The sequence below is a fragment of the Ascaphus truei genome, unplaced genomic scaffold, assembly GCF_040206685.1.
Source record: "Ascaphus truei isolate aAscTru1 unplaced genomic scaffold, aAscTru1.hap1 HAP1_SCAFFOLD_945, whole genome shotgun sequence".
NCBI lineage: Eukaryota > Metazoa > Chordata > Amphibia > Anura > Ascaphidae > Ascaphus > Ascaphus truei.
The window spans coordinates 105,238-128,154 of NW_027457284.1; the positions used below are offsets into that span (position 1 = coordinate 105,238).

The 22,917-nt window shown below is 44.1% G+C and overlaps 2 long non-coding RNA genes across 4 annotated transcripts in view; both read right to left on the bottom strand.

The window, feature by feature from the left end:
- The window catches only part of LOC142486550 (uncharacterized), a 60,517-nt gene extending 43,138 nt beyond the window's left edge, over positions 1-17,379 (bottom strand). For 2 of the 3 annotated variants that reach the window (XR_012799022.1, XR_012799020.1), the window contains exons 1-7: positions 17,284-17,379; positions 14,212-14,331; positions 13,096-13,191; positions 11,548-11,651; positions 10,212-10,322; positions 2,355-2,476; positions 1,241-1,336 (exon numbers count right to left, since the gene is read on the bottom strand). This is a non-coding gene — a long non-coding RNA (uncharacterized LOC142486550). The remainder of the gene's footprint in view (positions 1-1,240; positions 1,337-2,354; positions 2,477-10,211; positions 10,323-11,547; positions 11,652-13,095; positions 13,192-14,211; positions 14,332-17,283) is intronic. The other variant, XR_012799021.1, reaches the window with a different exon arrangement.
- Positions 17,380-18,631: 1,252 nt separating this feature from the next.
- Positions 18,632-22,472, bottom strand: LOC142486551 (uncharacterized). The gene is made up of 3 exons (XR_012799024.1): positions 22,344-22,472; positions 20,879-20,998; positions 18,632-18,730 (listed from the first exon to the last, which is right to left on the bottom strand). It is a non-coding gene; the product is annotated as an uncharacterized LOC142486551 (long non-coding RNA).
- Positions 22,473-22,917: the final 445 nt, after the last annotated feature.

Sequence of the window (22,917 nt, forward strand, 5' to 3'; positions counted from 1 at the left end):
AATCTCCCAGTCTCTCTCCATATCCGCAACAGAGCGGGCTCCGGTCAGTGGCATGGATGCCCATATATGGGTATGCTCATATTTGGGCATCCCATGTCACTGACCGGAGCCGGCTCTGAGTATAGGGATATATGCGGAGACGCAGAGGTGCAAGGAAATGGGAGGAGGCACGGTGAGAAACAGGGAGAGACCACAGGAAGATAGAGGGCAACAACTTCCACAAGGTACTTGTATGGGTATAATTGTTTGTATTTTGTGCAGAGGGGGTAATTTCAGATAAAATACAATTCTCCACCCTCTACGAAACAATTCCACTTTGTTCAGTAAGCCAGAAAGTCTTGGTCCCATGTGGACTGAATTTAATGCAAATAAGGTCCTTAATACACAAGTAAAGAATAAAGTTACTTATTCTCTACAGTAAGAAGTGCCACATTGCCCACTATTTGGGTCCTGTGCCCAGATTGTGACCATGCATGGCAGAGGTGAGATTCCCCCAACTCCAATTTGCTACACTCTCCAAGAGAGATAATTGTGATCAGAGGTGGAACTAGGGGAGGGTGTGAGCAGGGTCACTGCCCAGGGAGTAACCTGACTGGGGGCACGGAAATCTCATTTAGTGCATATGTTGCGGCACTGCATTGATTGACCGGTCAATCTGCACTGCTGCCTGTCACAGTGACATCCTGATCGGGCACTGTGATCAGCTATAGCACTGACCCAGGTGAGATAGTTCAGCACTTTACAAGGAGGGAACAGATGTTGTGGGTGACAGATGCTGGAGGTAGGCCAAGACTGTTGGCCAGAGTAACGTGGAGACTTACTGCACTCTGCATGCCCATCCTCTCCCTGACATCAGGGGAAGGAAGTGGCCCTGGGGTGTGTGTAGGTATGCCAGATGTCAGTGTATGCATAAGTAAGTATGCCTGTGTAGTGGGAGGTGTAGGGGCGTTAAGCTGGAGGACTTAAAACAGGCACAAAAGCACATAGATACCTCTGATTATACCGCACCAAATGCTGATAATATCATGCTGTAGCTGCACTTTACAGAAGATGATGCAGATGTCATCATTGGTTGGTGGGTTCATTAAATCAATCCATCATATCATAACCACACTGTGCATATGATGTACTGAATCAGTAACACCAGGAAGACATCTCCATGTTAGGAGTAGAGTTGAAGTTAACAGAATATGTCCAGCACTGTGGTGTGTAGCCCATAAATAATAATTGTGCACATTACCAGAACAACATACTGTCAACTGCAAGATCATTTTGCTGCTTGTAGCGTATGCTCATCCTGTACAGTGTTGTAGTAGATCCGTCTCTTCAGTGTTCACTGCAACAAAAGTAAGACATTGCATTAATATTACAGACGTTTGGGGGCTGAAATCTCACTTCGCTGCGGACAATTTCCCTTTGCATAAGATTCTTGTGATTATGTCAATGATGATCAATAACTGCATCATAACACAGCCGCTCTATACAGAAGATGTACTTGCTCTCATTGGTCATTGAGGTAATACGTCACACAATGTACAGATATAGCAAGGATTATTTCTCCCACTTGTGCATTATGGCATTATGATGGGAAATGTTGTGAGATTCTGCATTATCAGCATCACTGAATCTTTTGGAAATTAAGTGATATTCTATGTTTTAATGCAATATTATGGGTGATCAGCCGGTAAAATAATAATAGCTTGCTGTATCTGTAGCCATGCTCTACCCATGATGTGCTGAACCAATGACTGCAGAGAGATTCAGAGTGCTAAACATGACTGGAACGCATCTCTGAATAATGGGCAGCAAAGCAGTGCAGAATAGGAGGTGAAAGTATTTAAAATGGAAGATCCTTAGCAGCTGTGTGGAGAGTAGACAGTACAGACTGACCAAGTAAATGGTAAAAGGAGTAACTTCAACATTACTTGGCTTTGTTCTCCACATTGAAGCTTTCCTCCTCTTTAAATCACTAATACTGATGCCATGTGTAACCTGTACTGAGAGTTATATAATCTACTGGCCTAGATGAAACCATATGATGCAAACAGGATCCATCCCACTCCAGATTCATAGAATTGAACCACCTCAACCTTTCATAACAATCACATAGAACTGCAGCTGTGCGCTACTGCACATGTTCTTGTTATGAATGGTAGTAGATGTGGTCCTTGGGTCTTTACTTCATACTGTAGCCACCCTCTACTCATGATGTATTGAATCAACGAAAACTTGCATGGTTCAGATCACAGGAAGGGGTAGAGTAGAGATGAAAATATTCAATGTGAAACCCGTAGCAGCCGGATTGTGTGGAGTCAATAAAACGACAAATACTAAATGGTAAATGAGAAATATACACATTGCTTATCTGTCTCTGTGTAGTAATTTTCCTTCTCTTCAACTGTCCTTCAAATTTTCTCTTTTGCAAGAAAAGGAACACATGGCTTCAATATTCACTTCTGTTCTGCAGTCATCCCTCCTGAAATAAAAGTTAAGCATTGCATTGTTATTATGATAATACATACAATAAACCTTGCTCCAAACCATTTGATGCAAAGCAAATCCACCTCCCACCCACAGCTGTGCTCCTTCTAGAGCATGCATGTCAAACTCCAGTCCTCGAGGGTCCCAAACAGGCCAGGTTTTCAGTAGGGATATCCTGAAAACCTGGCCTGTTTGCTGCCCTCGAGGACTGGAGTTTGACATCCTTGTTCTTGAGCTTCTACCACGCAAGTCATCCATGTGAGTGACACTGTACTGCAGTCCTGGTCTGCACACAATCTACTGAATCAATGACATCACACTGTAAAGGCAATCTACAAGATGTATTAGTTGTCCACACTTCCGAAATGTTACTTTTATGTCCAAATCACTTATTCCCATGACCTGATATTTGTATTTGTTATTTATAGGATTGTCACAAAGAGTTGATGAGGTCACCAAATGATAGTATGTAGAGAGAAAGAGAGATCTCAGAACAGAGCCCTGATGTATACCCACAGACAGATCAATAGAAGACAAAGACATGTTAGCAACAGAGATGGAGAATGTGTGACAGGAAAGGAGAAAATTTAAACAACTTACCGTAATTTTCTTTTCCTGGAACCATGGCAGTGGGCACATAGTTACCCTCCCTATGTATGTCTAATGCCTATGTGCCCACTGCCATGGTTCCAGGAAAAGAAAATTACGGTAAGTTGTTTAAATTTTCTCCTTTCCTGATCACCCTGGCAGTGGGCACCATTGGGACATACCCAAGCAGTGCAATTTTTAGGGAGGGAACATCAGAATAGACAACACCAGTTTAATGTCTTATCAGTTCAACCTTTATTAATACCCTTTACACTTTATTTCACTACAGTTTCTAAGACTCTACGTCCAAAGCTTGCGTCAGCTGATGATTGTACGTCTAGTCTGTAGTATTTCAGAAATGTATTGAATGAGGACCAGACAGCTGCTTTACATATCTGCCCTGGTGTGGCCTGGGCTTTGAATGCCCATGAAGTAGCCATGGCCCTTGTAGAATGGGCCTTCACCTTCAAAGGTTTATCTTGTCCTTTGCTTTCATAAGCTCTTTGATACAAGACACCATCCACTGTGCAATTGTAGTCTTTGATGCCGCTTGTCCCTTCTTTGGTCCCTCTGGGATGACAAATAATTTGTCAGACTTTCGGATATCTCTCATCCTTTCTAGGTACACCTTAAGACATCTTACCACGTCCAATTTGTGTAACCTTTCCTCTTTCTCATTTTTTGGTTCTGGACAAAATGACGGGATCACCATCTCCTGACTTATGTGGAACTGTGATACCACCTTTGGCAGGAATTGATGTATCGGTCTAAGAACTGCCTTGTCTTGATGTATGATTAGGAATGGCTCCTTAGCAGATAGCGCCTGTAGTTCTCCCACTCTCCTTGCCGAGGTGATTGCTATCAGAAACGCCATTTTCCCCGACAACCATTTTAGGCCAATGTCCTGTATTGGTTCAAACGGAGCTGCTGTTAATACATCCAAGACTAACGACAAGTCCCATGTAGGTACTCTGTTCTTAATTTGAGGTTTTAACCTTTTAACTGCTTGAAAGAACCTGATTATCAGTCTTTCTACTGCCAGATTTCTTTCCAACAAAGCTGATAGTGCCGACACTTGTACTTTTAATGAGCTGAGACTGAGACCTTTCTCAAATCCTTTATGCAGGAACTCCACTATAGATACAATTCTTGGTGAAAGGAAATTTTCTCTCTTTTTCACACCAATCACAAAAGCAGAGCCAGATTCTATGGTATACTCTTGATGTGGAACTTTTCCTTGCTTGTAAGAGGGTTTGAATTGTTTTCTCTGAACAACCCTTCAGTCTCAATGTCTCCCGCTCAATCGCCATGCCGTCAAAGCCCATTGTTTGGTATTTGGATGGCTTATTGGCCCCTGTTGCATCAGGCCTTTTTGATCTGGTATGTGCCATGGTGTATCCACTGCCATATTTACCAGTTGTGTAAACCAAAGCCTTCTTGGCCAGTATGGTGCTATGAATATCACCTCTGCTCTCTCTTCTCTGATTTTCCTGATTGTTTTTGGAATCAGAGGAATTGGAGGGAACAGGTATCCCAATTTGAAGTCCCATTTGAGACTGAGAGCATCTGTAGCTTGTGCGCTTGGGTGAAATTGTCTGGAACAATAGTTCCTTACTTTGCGATTCTGGTGTGTCGCCATCAGATCGATGTCTGGTTGACCCCATCGCTCTACCAGGTCTTGGAATACTCCTGGATTTAACGCCCATTCTCCTGGGTGAATGATATTGCGACTTAGAAAGTCTGCTGTGACATTTTCTAGTCCTGGGATATGTATGGCTGTGATATCCGACAAGTGGCACTCTGCCCAACCGAGTATTTCTGCTGTGAGCTTCATCAGCTTTCTGCTCCTGGTTCCTCCTTGTTTGGCTATATATTTGACCACAGAGCTGTTGTCTGATTCTATCTTATACAGCCATCTCTTATTTTGTCCTGGAAAACTTCTAGGGCCTTTTGTACTGCTTTTAATTCCAGCAGATTTGATGGTAAGTGGTTTACCTGATTTCCCCAGGTTCCTTGCACCACTTCTTCTCCCATCTGAGCCCCCCAACCTGTCTTGCTCGCATCTGTTGTAATTTTTAACCAGTGCACAGGTTGTAGCGTTTTCCCTTTGACCAGGTTTCAGGTATCTTCCCACCATTTTAACTCTTGTTTTGTTTGTGGGTGTAACAAGATTCTTTGTCTTGTGTCTTTGTGATTCCCGTTCCATTGTTGCAGAAAATTGTTTTTGCAGAGGTCTCATATGCAACGCTTAATGTTGAAGCGAATTTCCCCAGGAGTCTCATGCATTCTTCTGCAGAAGTCCTGGTAGCTTTTCTGAGCCTCCTTGTTCGCATGGCTATGTCTAGCCCCTTTGCCTCTGGCAATCTCACTCCCAGAAATCTTAAGAGCTGAGTGGGTACCCAATGCTCTTGTCTCTGTTTATTAACCAACCGTGATGTTCTAGGAAGGTTATTACCATTTTCTGGTCTTGTTGGAGTTTCCCCCCATCCTTTGATTTTACCAGGATGTCGTCCAGGTAAGGGTATATCTCTACCCCCCTTTCTCATCTCTGCCACTAGAGGGGCTAGAACCTTTGTAAACGACCTTGGGGAAGTTGCCAGACCAATGTTAGTGCTGTGTATTGATAATACTCTTGATTTACTGCAAACCTTAGGAATCTTTGATGCCCTTTTGCTATTGGTACATGTAATAAGCGTCTTTTAAGTCTATCGCCACCATCCAGTCTCCTGGTTGTACCTCTTGTATAATCAGATTTACAGACCCCATCTTGAACTTTCTTATCTTCAAGACTGAATTTACCTTTCTTAGGTCTAGTATTGCTCTGTAATCCCCTGTAGGCATCTTTACCAAAATTATTCTGGAAAAATTCCGCTTCCTCTTACCTTTTCTATTACTTCTGCCTGTAGTAATTTCCTTAAAGCCGTATTCCTATAACAGCTGGATTCTCAGAAGCTAAACATCTCTTTATCTTGATTTTATTCATCTGTTGGAGACTGAATCTCCTGGCTCTGTCCTGATGCCTTTGTTATTATTGCATCTAGTTTGCTGCCGAATAGGAATTCACCTTCAAATGGTAATGTACATAAGGTGTTCTTTGATGCTGTGTCAGCCATCCACTGTCTGAGCCATAAAGCTCCTCTTGCTGATACCGCTCGTACCATAGACTTGGCTGCTATTTTTACTGCATCCAATGAGGCTTCTGCTATGTAATCAGTTGCCCATTTCACCACTGACAACGCCTTAAGAATAGTACTTCTTTTTACACCCTTGTCTATTGCCTCTTCAATATTGGCAATCCACACTCGCATAGCTCTAGCAATTGATGTAGTTGCTATGGCTGGCTTGTAGGCTGTTCCTGCCGTAACATATGCTTTTTTTAATGCATAATCCATCCTTTTATCCATAGCGTCTTTTAATGACGCTGCCTCCTCTAAGGGAATTGTGGTCTTTTTTACTATTCTGGAAATAGCAAGATCCACCTTTGGGCTAACCTCCCACTTTCTCATTTCCTCTTGTGGGAATGGATACATCTTCCCAAACCTTTTAGGCGTAATACTCCGGCGTCTGGTTGCGCCAACTCCACCTGAATGAGGTGCTTAATTACTTGATGGATAGTAAAGACTCTACCTTTTAAAGCAGCAGCAGTAAAAGCAGTAGTAGTACTAGTAGCAGTAGTAGCAATAGTAGCAATAGTAGCAGTAGTAGCAGCAGTAGCAGTAGTAGTAGCAATAGTAGTAGCAATAGTAGTAGCAGCAGTAGTAGTAGCAGTACGCCTAGCCTGTCAAAGCAGGCCAGTACAACTCTTGAAGCAGCCAGGACACTTTTTTTTTTTTTTTTTTTTTTAAATTTCAGAGGTGCCTGTTTTCAACCTCCTCCTGTTTGGATTCGATCCCACAACTTCTTCCAAGTATCAGCTCAAACACTGCACACCCCAACTCTGTGAGCCACAAGATCACCATTGTGTTAACTCCTAAATGTCTTTCAGTTCAAAAACCTGTATCAAGGCTTTGATGAGTGGATCCACCCTTTCTACATCAATTTCAGATTATTCCTGAATATCTTGATCTGATGAATCCATTTCATTCTCTGACACATGAAAACAATCACTTTCAGACCCATATGATGAAAAACCTTTCCCCTTATCCAGACTGGTCTGGGATATAGATCTTTCCTGCGCAGGGTTAACAGCTTGCTGCACTGCCGCATCAACTCTCCTCCATCAATAAAGAAAATGCTCATTTGTTCACTGGTATCACCTGCAGGTGTCTTAAGACACTCTTCACATAATTACTTCCCTATTAGGGCTGGTTTCTCACAAGCTGAACACCATTTAGTTTCTTAGCAACCTTCATTTATGTTGCAGGGATTCCCCCATCCCTTTTGAAGATCCTGCTTCTGGGAGGGTAACCACTGAACTAATTTACAAAACAAAATAAATGCTAAACATACACCCTAATGTATATATATATACCATCTCTCTTTCCCATTGTAGAACTAAACTAAGGACTCACCTAGTCTTGGGACTGATGTTTTGGGTGTCTCCATTCTTGCATCCATATCCAGCACTTGGCTTCTCCCTGCTGAGCGTTCCATGCTGCAGCTTCACTCACACATACATCGTGTGGCCGTCGCATTCCTGACGTCATCAAGTGCTCGTGCTCGTGCACCCGCACGGCTCGCGTGTCCGTGCACGCACTTGCCGGCCTGCACGCGCGCGCTCCCGAGCGGCTACGTGCCCTGTACCCTTCTCCGCAGTATCCTTGATACACTTGCGGTCCTCTGAACCTCCTAGGTTCACCGCGGATTCCTGGGGTAGTACCGCCGCGTTGTTACGCTGTTGCGGTCTGTAGAGCTCCTCCGCTCGCAGCTATTGCTGCTCCCCCTTCCGCGTGTGGCGGGCTGCCGGGTACCTTACCGCAGCGTTCAGGCGCTTATGCGGTGAGTCTGGGCCTCCATGGGTCCCTGCTGCAGCTGCTGTGCGCCTCGTATCTTGGGCATTGCACTAAGTTTTCCTCGCGCTGCAGCCGTTTCCCCCCACCCAACAGGGGCACCCCCGACTCTAAGGGGTCTCCGACTTGCCCCCCGCAGGGCGCACCGCGGAGCTTCAGGGGAGAGAGGTTGAGACCCTGGTTCTCTGCACAAAGTGCAGTAGGTGAGCCCTGTTAAAAAATAACAAATCCTACACCTAGCTGTGAGGACAGGAAAAAGACTGGTGTGCAGGTAGAGGGAGGGGCCTTATATGGTCTACCTGCAAAAGTCTACTTCCTGTCCTACCTAGAGTGAGAAGGGATTAACCCAATGGTGCCCACTGCCAGGGTGATCAGGAAAATTATGATGAAAACCAGGATAGAACTGTGTTACGGATACCAAGAGAGAGTTTAGAATATGAAGGAGGAGAGTGATTGAGAGCATCAAACGCAGCAGATAGATCAAGTAGGATTAGTAGGGAAAAGTGACCTTGGGAATTTGCTTTAAGCACAGTCTGTAGAACGAGCTGTACGAAAGGCAGGTTGTAAAGGATCCAGGAGGGAATGTGATTTAAGAATGTTGACATTCTAGCAATTAGGAGACAAACAGCAGGAGGGATACAGGGCGGTAGTTAGTAAGGCACATAGGGTGTAGGTTGTTTCTGAGAAAAGGGTGACCACTACAGGCTTAAAGTAAGAGGGTAAAGAGCCAGAGAATAGGGAGGAATTGAAGATGTGGGTGAGAGTGGGGACTAAGAGATGCAGTAAGGTGTGAGGGGATACGATCTAGAGGGCATGTGGTAGAGGGAGAAGAGAAGATGATTAGCTTCCAGCTCTGTAAGAGAAGAAAAGGAGTCAAATGCAGAAGGAGAATTAGGTAGAAGGAGAGAAGGGGGAAGGGACAGAAGGAATCTCCTTGTGGGTGGCATCCACCTTGCCTCTGAAGTAGTCAAATGCTTGAGGAGAAGTGAAGGAAGGATGGCAAGTGTGAGGAGAAGGTTAGTGGAGGGAGTCAAATACAGGGAAAAAAAGACAGCGTAAATTAAATTTGAGTGTTGATGAATGTGAAAAAAAAGTAGTGTGGTTTGGCCCCAGAGAGCAGCTTTATACAGGACTGGAGACATTTTTACTGTAGAAAAATCAAATATCAATTGTGTGATTTCCTTCATAGGCATTAAGAACAGCGAGTGGAAGTGTGATGAACATGTTTGGGAATTTAGCCAAGGGTGTGGGCTAGAGGGACAAGTGTGTCAGAGCCTAGAGGGGGCATATAGATAGGAGGATAGCATTGTAAGAGTTAATAAGATTGTTAGTTTAAGCGGAAAGAGAGAGAGAGAGAGGTTAGAGTAGATGTCAGAGGAGAGTTTAATTAAGCAGAGGAAAATCAGTGGGACAGGTAAGATGGGGTGAGGGGAATGACTGATTGTGAATGATGAGAGCAGAAGAGGTCATGTACAACTAGAGCCTTGTTAGTCAGAGAACGGACATTCCAGATGGCATAGGAGAAGGGAAGAGAAAAGTAAGGAAAGGAATGTGGATTACATTAGATAGGTTAACACTCTTAGCAGGGAGGCAGAGGCAGGGAGGCCCGATGTGTATATGAGCAGGTTCAAGATTATAAGAGATATCCCACACATCAGCAAACATAGAAGGAGACACAGAGATAGGTGTAGAGAGAGACAGAGATAGCTCTATGTAGAGAGAGAGGGACGTAGAGAGAATGAGACAGATAGGCGCAGAGAGAGGGGGCGCAGAGAGAGGAGGCGCCAAAAGAGGGGGCGCAGAGAGAGAGGGGGCACAGAGAATAGGATATTAAAGAGTGCTTTTCATTGAGCAGTGCAGAAATAGCTGCAATAGAGGTCTGTACAAATGGTGCAGTGTGTAGACACATGCAAAGGTAGGGGAAGGAAAGAGGAGAACATGTGGATAAAAGCAGGAGTGTGGAAGTTAGAGAAATTAGAAAAGTTTAACAGAGGAGTGAGGAAACAGCAAGCAGAAAGAACAAGAGAGAGGTTACATTGGGATGACGTTCTGTGGTAAAGAGAAAATGCTAGGAGAGAGCTTTCAAATATTAGAGGACATGAATTGAGGGAGCAAATGTATAAATCAAAACCTGAGGGGGAGGTATAGCACGAAAGCTTGCACAGCAGATTATAGTCTTAATGTTGCGTGTACCTGTCAGGGTATTCAAGAAGTTAAATTCTCACAAGTGCAGAGTTCATGATGAAATGCTGAATCTAGTCCCCCTCCAATTTAATTTTAATATAACTTTTCCATTCTTCATTACTGCAAAAAGCAAACAAAACAAAACCACATTGCATTACTATTTTCAAAATGGATTGAATGGCATATTCAACAGTGACTGTGTGATGCCAATATTCCCCACTCACTCGTAGTGAAGCACATATTGTACTAGTGTTGAAAGTAGGCCGGTAGAGTCAGGTACGCAGTACTGATAAAACAATAAGTGCCCGTCGTAAGTACCAGCTCCGCAACAGTGCGGGCATCACATTAGTGACGTGGATGAACATATATGGATAAGCCCATATTAAGGCATCACGTGACCAGAGCCGTCACTGACTGGGTATACGTAAAGACGCAGGGAGATGCAAGGAAAGGGAGGGAGAGAGACAGGGAGAAGATGTGAAACGGAGGAAGGCACGGATGGAGGGAGTTCTTCCGAGCTTCTGCGGGCCTCTCTCTTTCACTGGTGCATGCCGGGAGCTGGTCCCAACATCCACAAAGTGTGTGTGTATTATTGGTTGTATTTTATGGGGGTAGGAGGGTAGTGTGTATATTGTGTGTGTGGGAGTATTATATTGTGTGTAGAGGTGCAGAGGAGAGTACTAGATTGTGTATCTTGTGTAAGGGTGTTGTGTATATTGTGTTTGGAGCTATAATATTATTGGGGAGATTAGTATTGAGGAGGTATTATAGTGTGTATTGTGGGGAGTATTAGTGTGTGTATTGTTTGTGGGTGACAGATGCTGGGGGTATGCAGCAATCCCTGCACTGAGGTCCGAGGCGGCTCTGCATCGCTCGCACACACTGTGGATGACCAAGCATGTGCCCATGATAATCATGGCCTTAGAGGGATGAGTGTGTCAGAGCCTAGAAGGGGCATATATATGATGGAGGAGGGAGGAGGAGGAGGGAGGAGGAGATGATAGCATTGTAAAAGTTAACAAGATAGTTAGTTTAAGCAGAAAGTGAGGAGAGGTTAGAGATAAGGGTAGATGTCAGAGGAGAGAGTTCAATTAAGCTGAGGTATCGAGTAGGACAGGGGTGAGGGGAATGAGAGGTGGTGGATGAGAGCAGAAGAGGTCATGTACAAATAGACCTTGTTAGTCAGAGAGCAGTCATTCCAGAGGGCACGTGAGAAGTGAAGAGTAAAGTGAGACATGGAATGTGGATTACATTAGATGGGTTAATACGCTTAGCAGGGAGGTGGAGAGAGAGAGGCAAGAGGCAGAGAGTGGTGCAGGGGTTGAGGAAGAGATGTTGCATGTACCTTATCAGAACATTAAAGAACATCAATTCACACTGGTGCAGAGTTGATGATGAATCCAGTTCACCTCCAATTCAATTTTAACAGAAATGTTTCATTCTTCATTACTGAAAAAAAAAAGAAAAGTAAAAAACATTTCATTACTATTTTCAAAATGGATTGAATTCCCCCAACAATGACTATGTGTTACCAATATATCCCTCTCAGTCCCACTGCAGCATATACTGTACCAGTGTGAAAGTAGGAAGGTACACAGTACCGGTAAAACAATACGTGCCGGTACTATGCACCATATGAATTATAAGGGGATGTAAATCTCCCAGTCTCTCTCCATATCCGCAACAGAGCGGGCTCCGGTCAGTGGCATGGATGCCCATATATGGGTATGCTCATATTTGGGCATCCCATGTCACTGACCGGAGCCGGCTCTGAGTATAGGGATATATGCGGAGACGCAGAGGTGCAAGGAAATGGGAGGAGGCACGGTGAGAAACAGGGAGAGACCACAGGAAGATAGAGGGCAACAACTTCCACAAGGTACTTGTATGGGTATAATTGTTTGTATTTTGTGCAGAGGGGGTAATTTCAGATAAAATACAATTCTCCACCCTCTACGAAACAATTCCACTTTGTTCAGTAAGCCAGAAAGTCTTGGTCCCATGTGGACTGAATTTAATGCAAATAAGGTCCTTAATACACAAGTAAAGAATAAAGTTACTTATTCTCTACTGTAAGAAGTGCCACATTGCCCACTATTTGGGTCCTGTGCCCAGATTGTGACCATGCATGGCAGAGGTGAGATTCCCCCAACTCCAATTTGCTACACTCTCCAAGAGATAATTGTGATCAGAGGTGGAACTAGGGGAGGGTGTGAGCAGGGTCACTGCCCAGGGAGTAACCTGACTGGGGGCACGGAAATCTCATTTAGTGCATATGTTGCGGCACTGCATTGATTGACCGGTCAATCTGCACTGCTGCCTGTCACAGTGACATCCTGATCGGGCACTGTGATCAGCTATAGCACTGACCCAGGTGAGATAGTTCAGCACTTTACAAGGAGGGAACAGATGTTGTGGGTGACAGATGCTGGAGGTAGGCCAAGACTGTTGGCCAGAGTAACGTGGAGACTTACTGCACTCTGCATGCCCATCCTCTCCCTGACATCAGGGGAAGGAAGTGGCCCTGGGGTATGTGTAGGTATGCCAGATGTCAGTGTATGCATAAGTAAGTATGCCTGTGTAGTGGGAGGTGTAGGGGCGTTAAGCTGGAGGACTTAAAACAGGCACAAAAGCACATAGATACCTCTGATTATACCGCACCAAATGCTGATAATATCATGCTGTAGCTGCACTTTACAGAAGATGATGCAGATGTCATCATTGGTTGGTGGGTTCATTAAATCAATCCATCATATCATAACCACACTGTGCATATGATGTACTGAATCAGTAACACCAGGAAGACATCTCCATGTTAGGAGTAGAGTTGAAGTTAACAGAATATGTCCAGCACTGTGGTGTGTAGCCCATAAATAATAATTGTGCACATTACCAGAACAACATACTGTCAACTGCAAGATCATTTTGCTGCTTGTAGCATATGCTCATCCTGTACAGTGTTGTAGTAGATCCGTCTCTTCAGTGTTCACTGCAACAAAAGTAAGACATTGCATTAAGATTACAGACGTTTGGGGGCTGAAATCTCACTTCGCTGCGGACAATTTCCCTTTGCATAAGATTCTTGTGATTATGTCAATGATGATCAATAACTGCATCATAACACAGCCGCTCTATACAGAAGATGTACTTGCTCTCAATGGTCATGGAGGTAATACGTCACACAATGTACAGATATAGCAAGGATTATTTCTCCCACTGGTGCATTATGGCATTATGATGGGAAATGTTGTGAGATTCTGCATTATCAGCATCACTGAATCTTTTGGAAATTAAGTGATATTCTATGTTTTAATGCAATATTATGGATGATCAGCCGGTAAAATAATAATAGCTTGCTGTATCTGTAGCCATGCTCTACCCATGATGTGCTGAACCAATGACTGCAGAGAGATTCAGAGTGGTAAACATGACTGGAACGCATCTCTGAATAATGGGCAGCAAAGCAGTGCAGAATAGGAGGTGAAAGTATTTAAAATGGAAGATCCTTAGCAGCTGTGTGGGGAGTAGACAGTACAGACTGACCAAGTAAATGGTAAAAGGAATAACTTCAACATTACTTGGCTTTGTTCTCCACATTGAAGCTTTCCTCCTCTTTAAATCACTAATACTGATGCCATGTGTAACCTGTACTGAGAGTTATATAATCTACTGGCCTAGATGAAACCATATGATGCAAACAGGATCCATCCCACTCCAGATTCATAGAATTGAACCACCTCAATCTTTCATAACAATCACATAGAACTGCAGCTGTGCGCTACTGCACATGTTCTTGTTATGAATGGTAGTAGATGTGGTCCTTGGGTCTTTACTTCATACTGTAGCCACCCTCTACTCATGATGTATTGAATCAACGAAAACTTGCATGGTTCAGATCACAGGAAGGGGTAGAGTAGAGATGAAAATATTCAATGTGAAACCCGTAGCAGCCGGATTGTGTGGAGTCAATAAAACGACAAATACTAAATGGTAAATGAGAAATATACACATTGCTTATCTGTCTCTGTGTAGTAATTTTCCTTCTCTTCAACTGTCCTTCAAATTTTCTCTTTTGCAAGAAAAGGAACACATGGCTTCAATATTCACTTCTGTTCTGCAGTCATCCCTCCTGAAATAAAAGTTAAGCATTGCATTGTTATTATGATAATACATACAATAAACCTTGCTCCAAACCATTTGATGCAAAGCAAATCCACCTCCCACCCACAGCTGTGCTCCTTCTAGAGCATGCATGTCAAACTCCAGTCCTCGAGGGTCCCAAACAGGCCAGGTTTTCAGTAGGGATATCCTGAAAACCTGGCCTGTTTGCTGCCCTCGAGGACTGGAGTTTGACATCCTTGTTCTTGAGCTTCTACCACGCAAGTCATCCATGTGAGTGACACTGTACTGCAGTCCTGGTCTGCACACAATCTACTGAATCAATGACATCACACTGTAAAGGCAATCTACAAGATGTATTAGTTGTCCACACTTCCGAAATGTTACTTTTATGTCCAAATCACTTATTCCCATGACCTGATATTTGTATTTGTTATTTATAGGATTGTCACAAAGAGTTGATGAGGTCACCAAATGATAGTATGTAGAGAGAAAGAGAGATCTCAGAACAGAGCCCTGATGTATACCCACAGACAGATCAATAGAAGACGAAGACATGTTAGCAACAGAGATGGAGAATGTGTGACAGGAAAGTTATGATGAAAACCAGGATAGAACTGTGTTACGGATACCAAGAGAGAGTTTAGAATATGAAGGAGGAGAGTGATTGAGAGCATCAAACGCAGCAGATAGATCAAGTAGGATTAGTAGGGAAAAGTGACCTTGGGAATTTGCTTTAAGCACAGTCTGTAGAACGAGCTGTACGAAAGGCAGGTTGTAAAGGATCCAGGAGGGCATGTGATTTAAGAATGTTGACATTCTAGCAATTAGGAGACAAACAGCAGGAGGGATATAGGGCGGTAGTTAGTAAGGCACATAGGGTGTAGGTTGTTTCTGAGAAAAGGGTGACCACTACAGGCTTAAAGTAAGAGGGTAAAGAGCCAGAGAATAGGGAGGACTTGAAGATGTGGGTGAGAGTGGGGACTAAGAGATGCAGTAAGGTGTGAGGGGATACGATCTAGAGGGCATGTGGTAGAGGGAGAAGAGAAGATGATTAGCTTCCAGCTCTGTAAGAGAAGAAAAGGAGTCAAATGCAGAAGGAGAATTAGGTAGAAGGAGAGAAGGGGGAAGGGACAGAAGGAATCTCCTTGTGGGTGGCATCCACCTTGCCTCTGAAGTAGTCAAATGCTTGAGGAGAAGTGAAGGAAGGATGGCAAGTGTGAGAAGAAGGTTAGTGGAGGGAGTCAAATACAGGGGAAAAAAGACAGCGTAAATTAAATTTGTGTGTTGATGAATATGGAAAAAAAAGTAGTGTGGTTTGGCCCCAGAGAGCAGCTTTATACAGGACTGGAGACATTTTTACTGTAGAAAAATCAAACATCAAGTGTGAGATTTCCTTCATAGGCATTAAGAACAGTGAGTGGAAGTGTGATGAACATGTTTGGGAATTTAGCCAAGGGTGTGGGTTAGAGGGACGTGTGTGTCAGAGCTTGAAGGGGCATATAGAGGATAGCATTGTAAGAGTTAATAAGATTGTCAGTTTAAGCAGAAAGAGAGAGAGAGAGCAGAGAGGTTAGAGTAGATGTCAGAGGAGAGTTTAATTAAGCAGAGGAAAATCAGTGGGACAGGTAAGATGGGGTGAGGGGAATGACTGATTGTGAATGATGAGAGCAGAAGAGGTCATGTACAACTAGAGCCTTGTTAGTCAGAGAACGGACATTCCAGAGGGCATATGAGAAGGGAAGAGAAAAGTAAGGAAAGGAATGTGGATTACATTAGATAGGTTAACACTCTTAGCAGGGAGGCAGAGGCAGGGAGACCCGATGTGTATATGAGCAGGTTCAAGATTATAAGAGATATCCCACACATCAGCAAACATAGAAGGAGACACAGAGATAGGTGAAGAGAGAGACAGAGATAGCTCTATGTAGAGAGAGAGGGACGTAGAGAGAATGAGACAGATAGGCGCAGAGAGAGAGGGGGCGCAGAGAGAGAGGGGGCGCAGAGAGAGAGGGGGCGCAGAGAGAGAGGGGGCGCAGAGAGAGAGGGGGCGCAGAGAGAGAGGGGGCGCAGAGAGAGAGGGGGCGCAGAGAGAGAGGGGGCGCAGAGAGAGAGGGGGCGCAGAGAGAGAGGGGGCGCAGAGAGAGAGGGGGCGCAGAGAGAGAGGGGGCGCAGAGAGAGAGGGGGCGCAGAGAGAGAGGGGGCGCAGAGAGAGAGGGGGCGCAGAGAATAGGATGTACATGAGTGCTTTTCATTGAGCAGTGCAGAAATAGCTGCAATAGAGGTCTGTACAAATGGTGCAGTGTGTAGACACATGCAAAGGTAGGGGAAGGAAAGAGGAGAACATGTGGATAAAAGCAGGAGTGTGGAAGTTAGAGAAATTAGAAAAGTTTAACAGAAAAGTGAGGAAACAGCAAGCAGAGAGAACAAGAGAGAGGTTACATTGGGATGACGTTCTGTGGTAGAGAGAAAATGCTAGGAGAGAGCTTTCAAATATTAGAGGACATGACTTGAGGGAGCAAATGTATAAATCAAAACCTGAGGGGGAGGTATAGCACGAAAGCTTGCACAGCAGATTATAGTCTTAAAGTTGCGTGTACTGCTGCGGCACAGTTTATTCGAGCATTTGCCCGTTCTGTGCCGCAGCAGTAGCCTGGCGCGCGCCCGAGTGTGACGGGCGCACGCCGGAGCAGCGGAAGAGCGCCCTCCGATCGGGGCGCTCTCCCTACCGCTGCCGGGTCCGCCGGGTCCCCCGGAACCCCCTGCCGCTGTCCCGCGATCGCGGGACACCAGGGCTCCCTCGGGGAGCCCCTGGACACGCGTGCAGGGGGCGCACGCTCCCGATGACGCGTGACCGTGCGTCTATGACGCGCGGCACGCCGAGGGGCGGCCACTAGCAAGCCGGGAGATTTCCCGGCTTGCGGTACCGACCACACTTCAATAAAGTGTGTCGGTAGTGTACCTCTCAGGGCATTCAAGAAGGTAAATTCTCACAAGTGCAGAGTTCATGATGAAATGCTGAATCCAGTTCCCCTCCAATTTAATTTTAATATAACTTATAACATTCTTCATTACTGCAAAAAGCAAACAAAACAAAACCACATTGCATTACTATTTTCAAAATGGATTGAATGGCATATTCAACAGTGACTGTGTGATGCCAATATTCCCCACTCACTCGTAGTGAAGCACTTATTGTACTAGTGTTGAAAGTAGGCCGGTAGAGTCAGGTACGCAGTACTGATAAAACAATAAGTGCGCGTCGTAAGTACCAGCTCCGCAACAGTGCGGGCATCACATTAGTGACGTGGATGAACATATATGGATAAGCCCATATTAAGGCATCACGTGACCAGAGCCGTCACTGACTGGGTATACGTAAAGACGCAGGGAGATGCAAGGAAAGGGAGGGAGAGAGACAGGGAGAAGATGGGAAACGGAGGGAGGCACGGATGGAGAGAGGGAGTTCTTCCGAGCTTCTGCTGGCCTCTCTCTTTCACTGGTGCATGCCGGGAGCTGGTCCCAACATCCACAAAGTGTGTGTGTATTATTGGTTGTATTTTATGGGGGTAGGAGGGTAGTGTGTATATTGTGTGTGTGGGAGTATTATATTGTGTGTAGAGGTGCAGAGGAGAGTACTAGATTGTGTATCTTGTGTAAGGGTGTTGTGTATATTGTGTTTGGAGCTATAATATTATTGGAGAGATTAGTATTGAGGAGGTATTATAGTGTGTATTGTGGGGAGTATTAGTGTGTGTATTGTTTGTGGGTGACAGATGCTGGGGTATGCAGCAATCCCTGCACTGAGGTCCGAGGCGGCTCTGCATCGCTCGCACGCACTGTGGATGACCAAGCATGTGCCCATGATAATCATGGCCTTAGAGGGATGAGTGTGTCAGAGCCTAGAAGGGGCATATATATGATGGAGGAGGGAGGAGGAGGAGGGAGGAGGAGATGATAGCATTGTAAAAGTTAACAAGATAGTTAGTTTAAGCAGAAAGTGAGGAGAGGTTAGAGATAAGGGTAGATGTCAGAGGAGAGAGTTCAATTAAGCTGAGGTATCGAGTAGGACAGGGGTGAGGGGAATGAGAAGTGGTGGATGATGAGAGCAGAAGAGGTCATGTACAAATAGACCTTGTTAGTCAGAGAGCAGACATTCCAGAGGGCACGTGAGAAGTGAAGAGTAAAGTGAGACATGGAATGTGGATTACATTAGATGGGTTAATACGCTTAGCAGGGAGGTGGAGAGAGAGAGGCAAGAGGCAGAGAGTGGTGTAGGGGTTGAGGAAGAGATGTTGCATGTACCTTATCAGAACATTAAAGAACATCAATTCACACTGGTGCAGAGTTGATGATGATTCCAGTTCACCTCCAATTCAATTTTAACAGAACTTTTTCATTCTTCATTACTGCAAAAAAAAAAGTATAAAACATTGCATTACTATTTTCAAAATGGATTGAATTCCCCCAACAATAACTATGTGTTACCAATATATCCCTCTCAGTCCCACTGCAGCACATACTGTACCAGTGTGAAAGTAGGAAGGTACACAGTAACGGTAAAACAATACGTGCCGGTACTATGCACCATATGAATTATAAGGGGATGTAAATCTCCCAGTCTCTCTCCATATCCGCAACAGAGTGGGCTCCGGTCAGTGGCATGGATGCCCATGTATGGATATGCTCATATTTGGGCATCCCATGTCACTGACCGGAGCCGGCTCTGAGTATAGGGATATATGCGGAGACGCAGAGGTGCAAGGAAATGGGAGGAGGCACGGTGAGAAACAGGGAGAGACCACAGGAAGATAGAGGGCAACAACTTCCACAAGGTACATGTATGTGTATAATTGTTTGTATTTTGTGCAGAGGGGGTAATTTCAGATAAAATACAATTCTCCACCCTCTACGAAACAATTCCACTTTGTTCAGTAAGCCAGAAAGTCTTGGTCCCATGGGGACTGAATTTTAATGCAAATAAGGTCCTTAATACACAAGTAAAGAATATAGTTACTTATTCTCTACTGTAAGAAGTGCCACATTGCCCACTATTTGGGTCCTGTGCCCAGATTGTGACCATGCATGGCAGAGGTGAGATTCCACCAACACCAATTTGCTACACTCTCCAAGAGAGATAATTGTGGTCAGAGGTGGAACTAGGGGAGGGGGTGAGCAGGGTCACTGCCCAGGGAGTAACCTGACAGGGGGCACGGAAATCTCATTTAGTGCATATGGTGCGGCACTGCATTGATTGACCGGTCAATCTGCACTGCTGCCTGTCACAGTGACATCATGATCGGGCACTGTGATCAGCTATAGCACTGACCCAGGTGAGATAGTTCAGCACTTTACAAGGAGGGAACAGATGTTGTGGGTGACAGATGCTGGGGGTAGGCCAAGACTGTTGGCCAGAGTAACGTGGAGACTTACTGCACTCTGCATGCCAATCCTCTCCCTGACATCAGGGGAAGGAAGTGGCCCTGGGGTGTGTGTAGGTATGCCAGATGTCAGTGTATGCATAAGTAAGTATGTCTGTGTAGTGGGAGGTGTAGGGGCGTTAAGCTGGAGGACTTAAAACAGGCACACATCTCACTTCGCTGCGGACAATTTCCCTTTGCATAAGATTCTTGTGATTATGTCAATGATGATCAATAACTGCATCATAACACAGCCGCTCTATACAGAAGATGTACTTGCTCTCAATGGTCATGGAGGTAATACGTCACACAATGTACAGATATAGCAAGGATTATTTCTTCCTCTGGTGCATTATGGCATTATGATGGGAAATGTTGTGAGATTCTGCATTATCAGCATCACTGAATCTTTTGGAAATTAAGTGATATTCTATGTTTTAATGCAATATTATGGATGATCAGCCGGTAAAATAATAAAAGCTTTCTGTATCTGTAGCCATGCTCTACCCATGATGTGCTGAATCAATGACTGCAGAGAGATTCAGAGTGGTAAACATGACTGGAACGCATCTCTAAATAATGGGCAGCAAAGCAGTGCAGAATAGGAGGTGAAAGTATTTAAAATGGAAGACCCTTAGCAGCTGTGTGGGGAGTAGACAGTACAGACTGACCAAGTAAATGGTAAAAGGAGTAACTTCAACATTACTTGGCTTTGTTCTCCACATTGAAGCTTTCCTCCTCTTTACATCACTAATACTGATGCCATGTGTAACCTGTACTGAGAGTTATATAATCTACTGGCCTAGATGAAACCATGTGATGCAAACAGGATCCATCCCACTCCAGATTCATAGAATTGAACCACCTCAACCTTTCATAACAATCACATAGAACTGCAGCTGTGCGCTACTGCACATGTTCTTGTTATGAATGGTAGTAGATGTGGTCCTTGGGTCTTTACTTCATACTGTAGCCACACTCTACTCATGATGTATTGAATCAATGAAAACTTGCATGGTTCAGATCACAGGAAGGGGTAGAGTAGAGATGAAAATGTTCAATGTGAAACCCGTAGCAGCCGGATTGTGTGGAGTCAATAAAACGACAAATACTAAATGGTAAATGAGAAATATACACATTGCTTATCTGTCTCTGTGTAGTAATTTTCATTCTGTTCAACTGTCCTTCAAATTTTCTCTTTTGCAAGAAAAGGAACACATGGCTTCAATATTCACTTCTGTTCTGCAGTCATCCCTCCTAAAATAAAAGTTAAGCATTGCATTGTTATTATGATAATACATACAATAAACCTTGCTCCAAACCATTTGATGCAAAGCAAATCCACCTCCCACCCACAGCTGTGCTCCTTCTAGAGCATGCATGTCAAACTCCAGTCCTCGAGGGTCCCAAACAGGCCAGGTTTTCAGTAGGGATATCCTGAAAACCTGGCCTGTTTGCTGCCCTCGAGGACTGGAGTTTGACATCCTTGTTCTTGAGCTTCTACCACGCAAGTCATCCATGTGAGTGACACTGTACTGCAGTCCTGGTCTGCACACAATCTACTGAATCAATGACATCACACTGTAAAGGCAATCTACAAGATGTATTAGTTGTCCACACTTCCGAAATGTTACTTTTATGTCCAAATCACTTATTCCCATGACCTGATATTTGTATTTGTTATTTATAGGATTTTCACATGTATTACTACTGTGAAACGCTATATACATTAATAGTGCTATATAAATAAATACATACACATTTATATATAATAATAATAACAGCATGTTCTTTTAAAGCGCTGCTAGTTTTACGTAGCGCTATACAGAGACATTTTGCAGACACAAGTCCCTGCCCCATAGAGCTTACAATCTATGACATTGGTGCCTGAGGCACAGAGGATATGAAGTGACTTGCCCAAGGTCACACACACACACAAATATATATACATAAATATATACATATATACACACACACACACACACACACACACACACACACATATATATGAAAACTAACACAGAAAAAAAGAATCCCCTGAATAGCACTCTAACATACACAAATTGTATCAATAAAGGTTTATTAATCACATACACATAAATGGTTAAAATGAGGAGCAGTGGTGACCTACAAAGCTGTTATAAACTGAACCTTAAGGTGTGGGGAAAAATGCTACACTGCAGTAATAAGTACAAAGTATGTAAATAAAGTGTAGAGGCAAGAAATATATGGAAATGAGAACACTCAGACCGGCCGGTCAAGTACTACCTAAGTTGAAGCCCCCTGTGTGAAGTGCTTGTATGAAACTAGTGTATAACTAACAAGCAAATGCTTGTCCGGGGGCTTAACATATAGACAGTTGATAGATGTATTTGAAGTTGCATATTCTGTGCCGTGGATTAATCAGTATACTGAAAGCAACTGAGGATGGTACAGTAGCTGTGATAGGTTGGCCTCATAGCTCCTCCTTCAATGGAGGACTCGGCTCACAGAGCACTTAAATCCCTAAATGCCCACAGAAAAAAATAAGCATGCAGTACTTAAAGTGAAAGTAAAATGAGAAATGAAATAAAATAAACACACACATTGAAAAATCACTCACCCGACTGAGAGCGACTTCTACAGAGCGCTGTACCACTGCTCAGCTAGCAGCTAAAACTGTCTCATTTTCCCACCATTGAAGTTTACACATGTCCACGCCCCACTCTAACAAGACGCTGTGTACGGAAGCTCGCAGGAGACAAACTAGTGAGAGAAGGTGTAGCTGCTAGCCACACTCCACGAGGTGCATTGTGGGAAATGTAGTTCTTTGCCTGCTAGCTTCTCTGACTGGTTACTGATCAGGTGATGTCACTAGGGGCGGGATTAGTGTGTTGCAATGTAACGGCCCGGCTGTATGATTGTCACAGAAGGGGGGAGCCTGAGAATGTCACGGATTTAATTACACATGTAATGATGTAATAACACAGCCATGAACTAAGCCAGTATACATATGGTCATGTGATATTTATAATGCATTTATTAACATTATTGTGTGGATTTGGGCTGAATTAAACTTGTATGGGATTGTCACTTTAATATCACAGTACCACTACTGTTTTAACATTTATAATGACCTCCTGATTACAGATTATTAGGGACAGACTTATAAAGGCCTGTGTAAATATTTATTATAG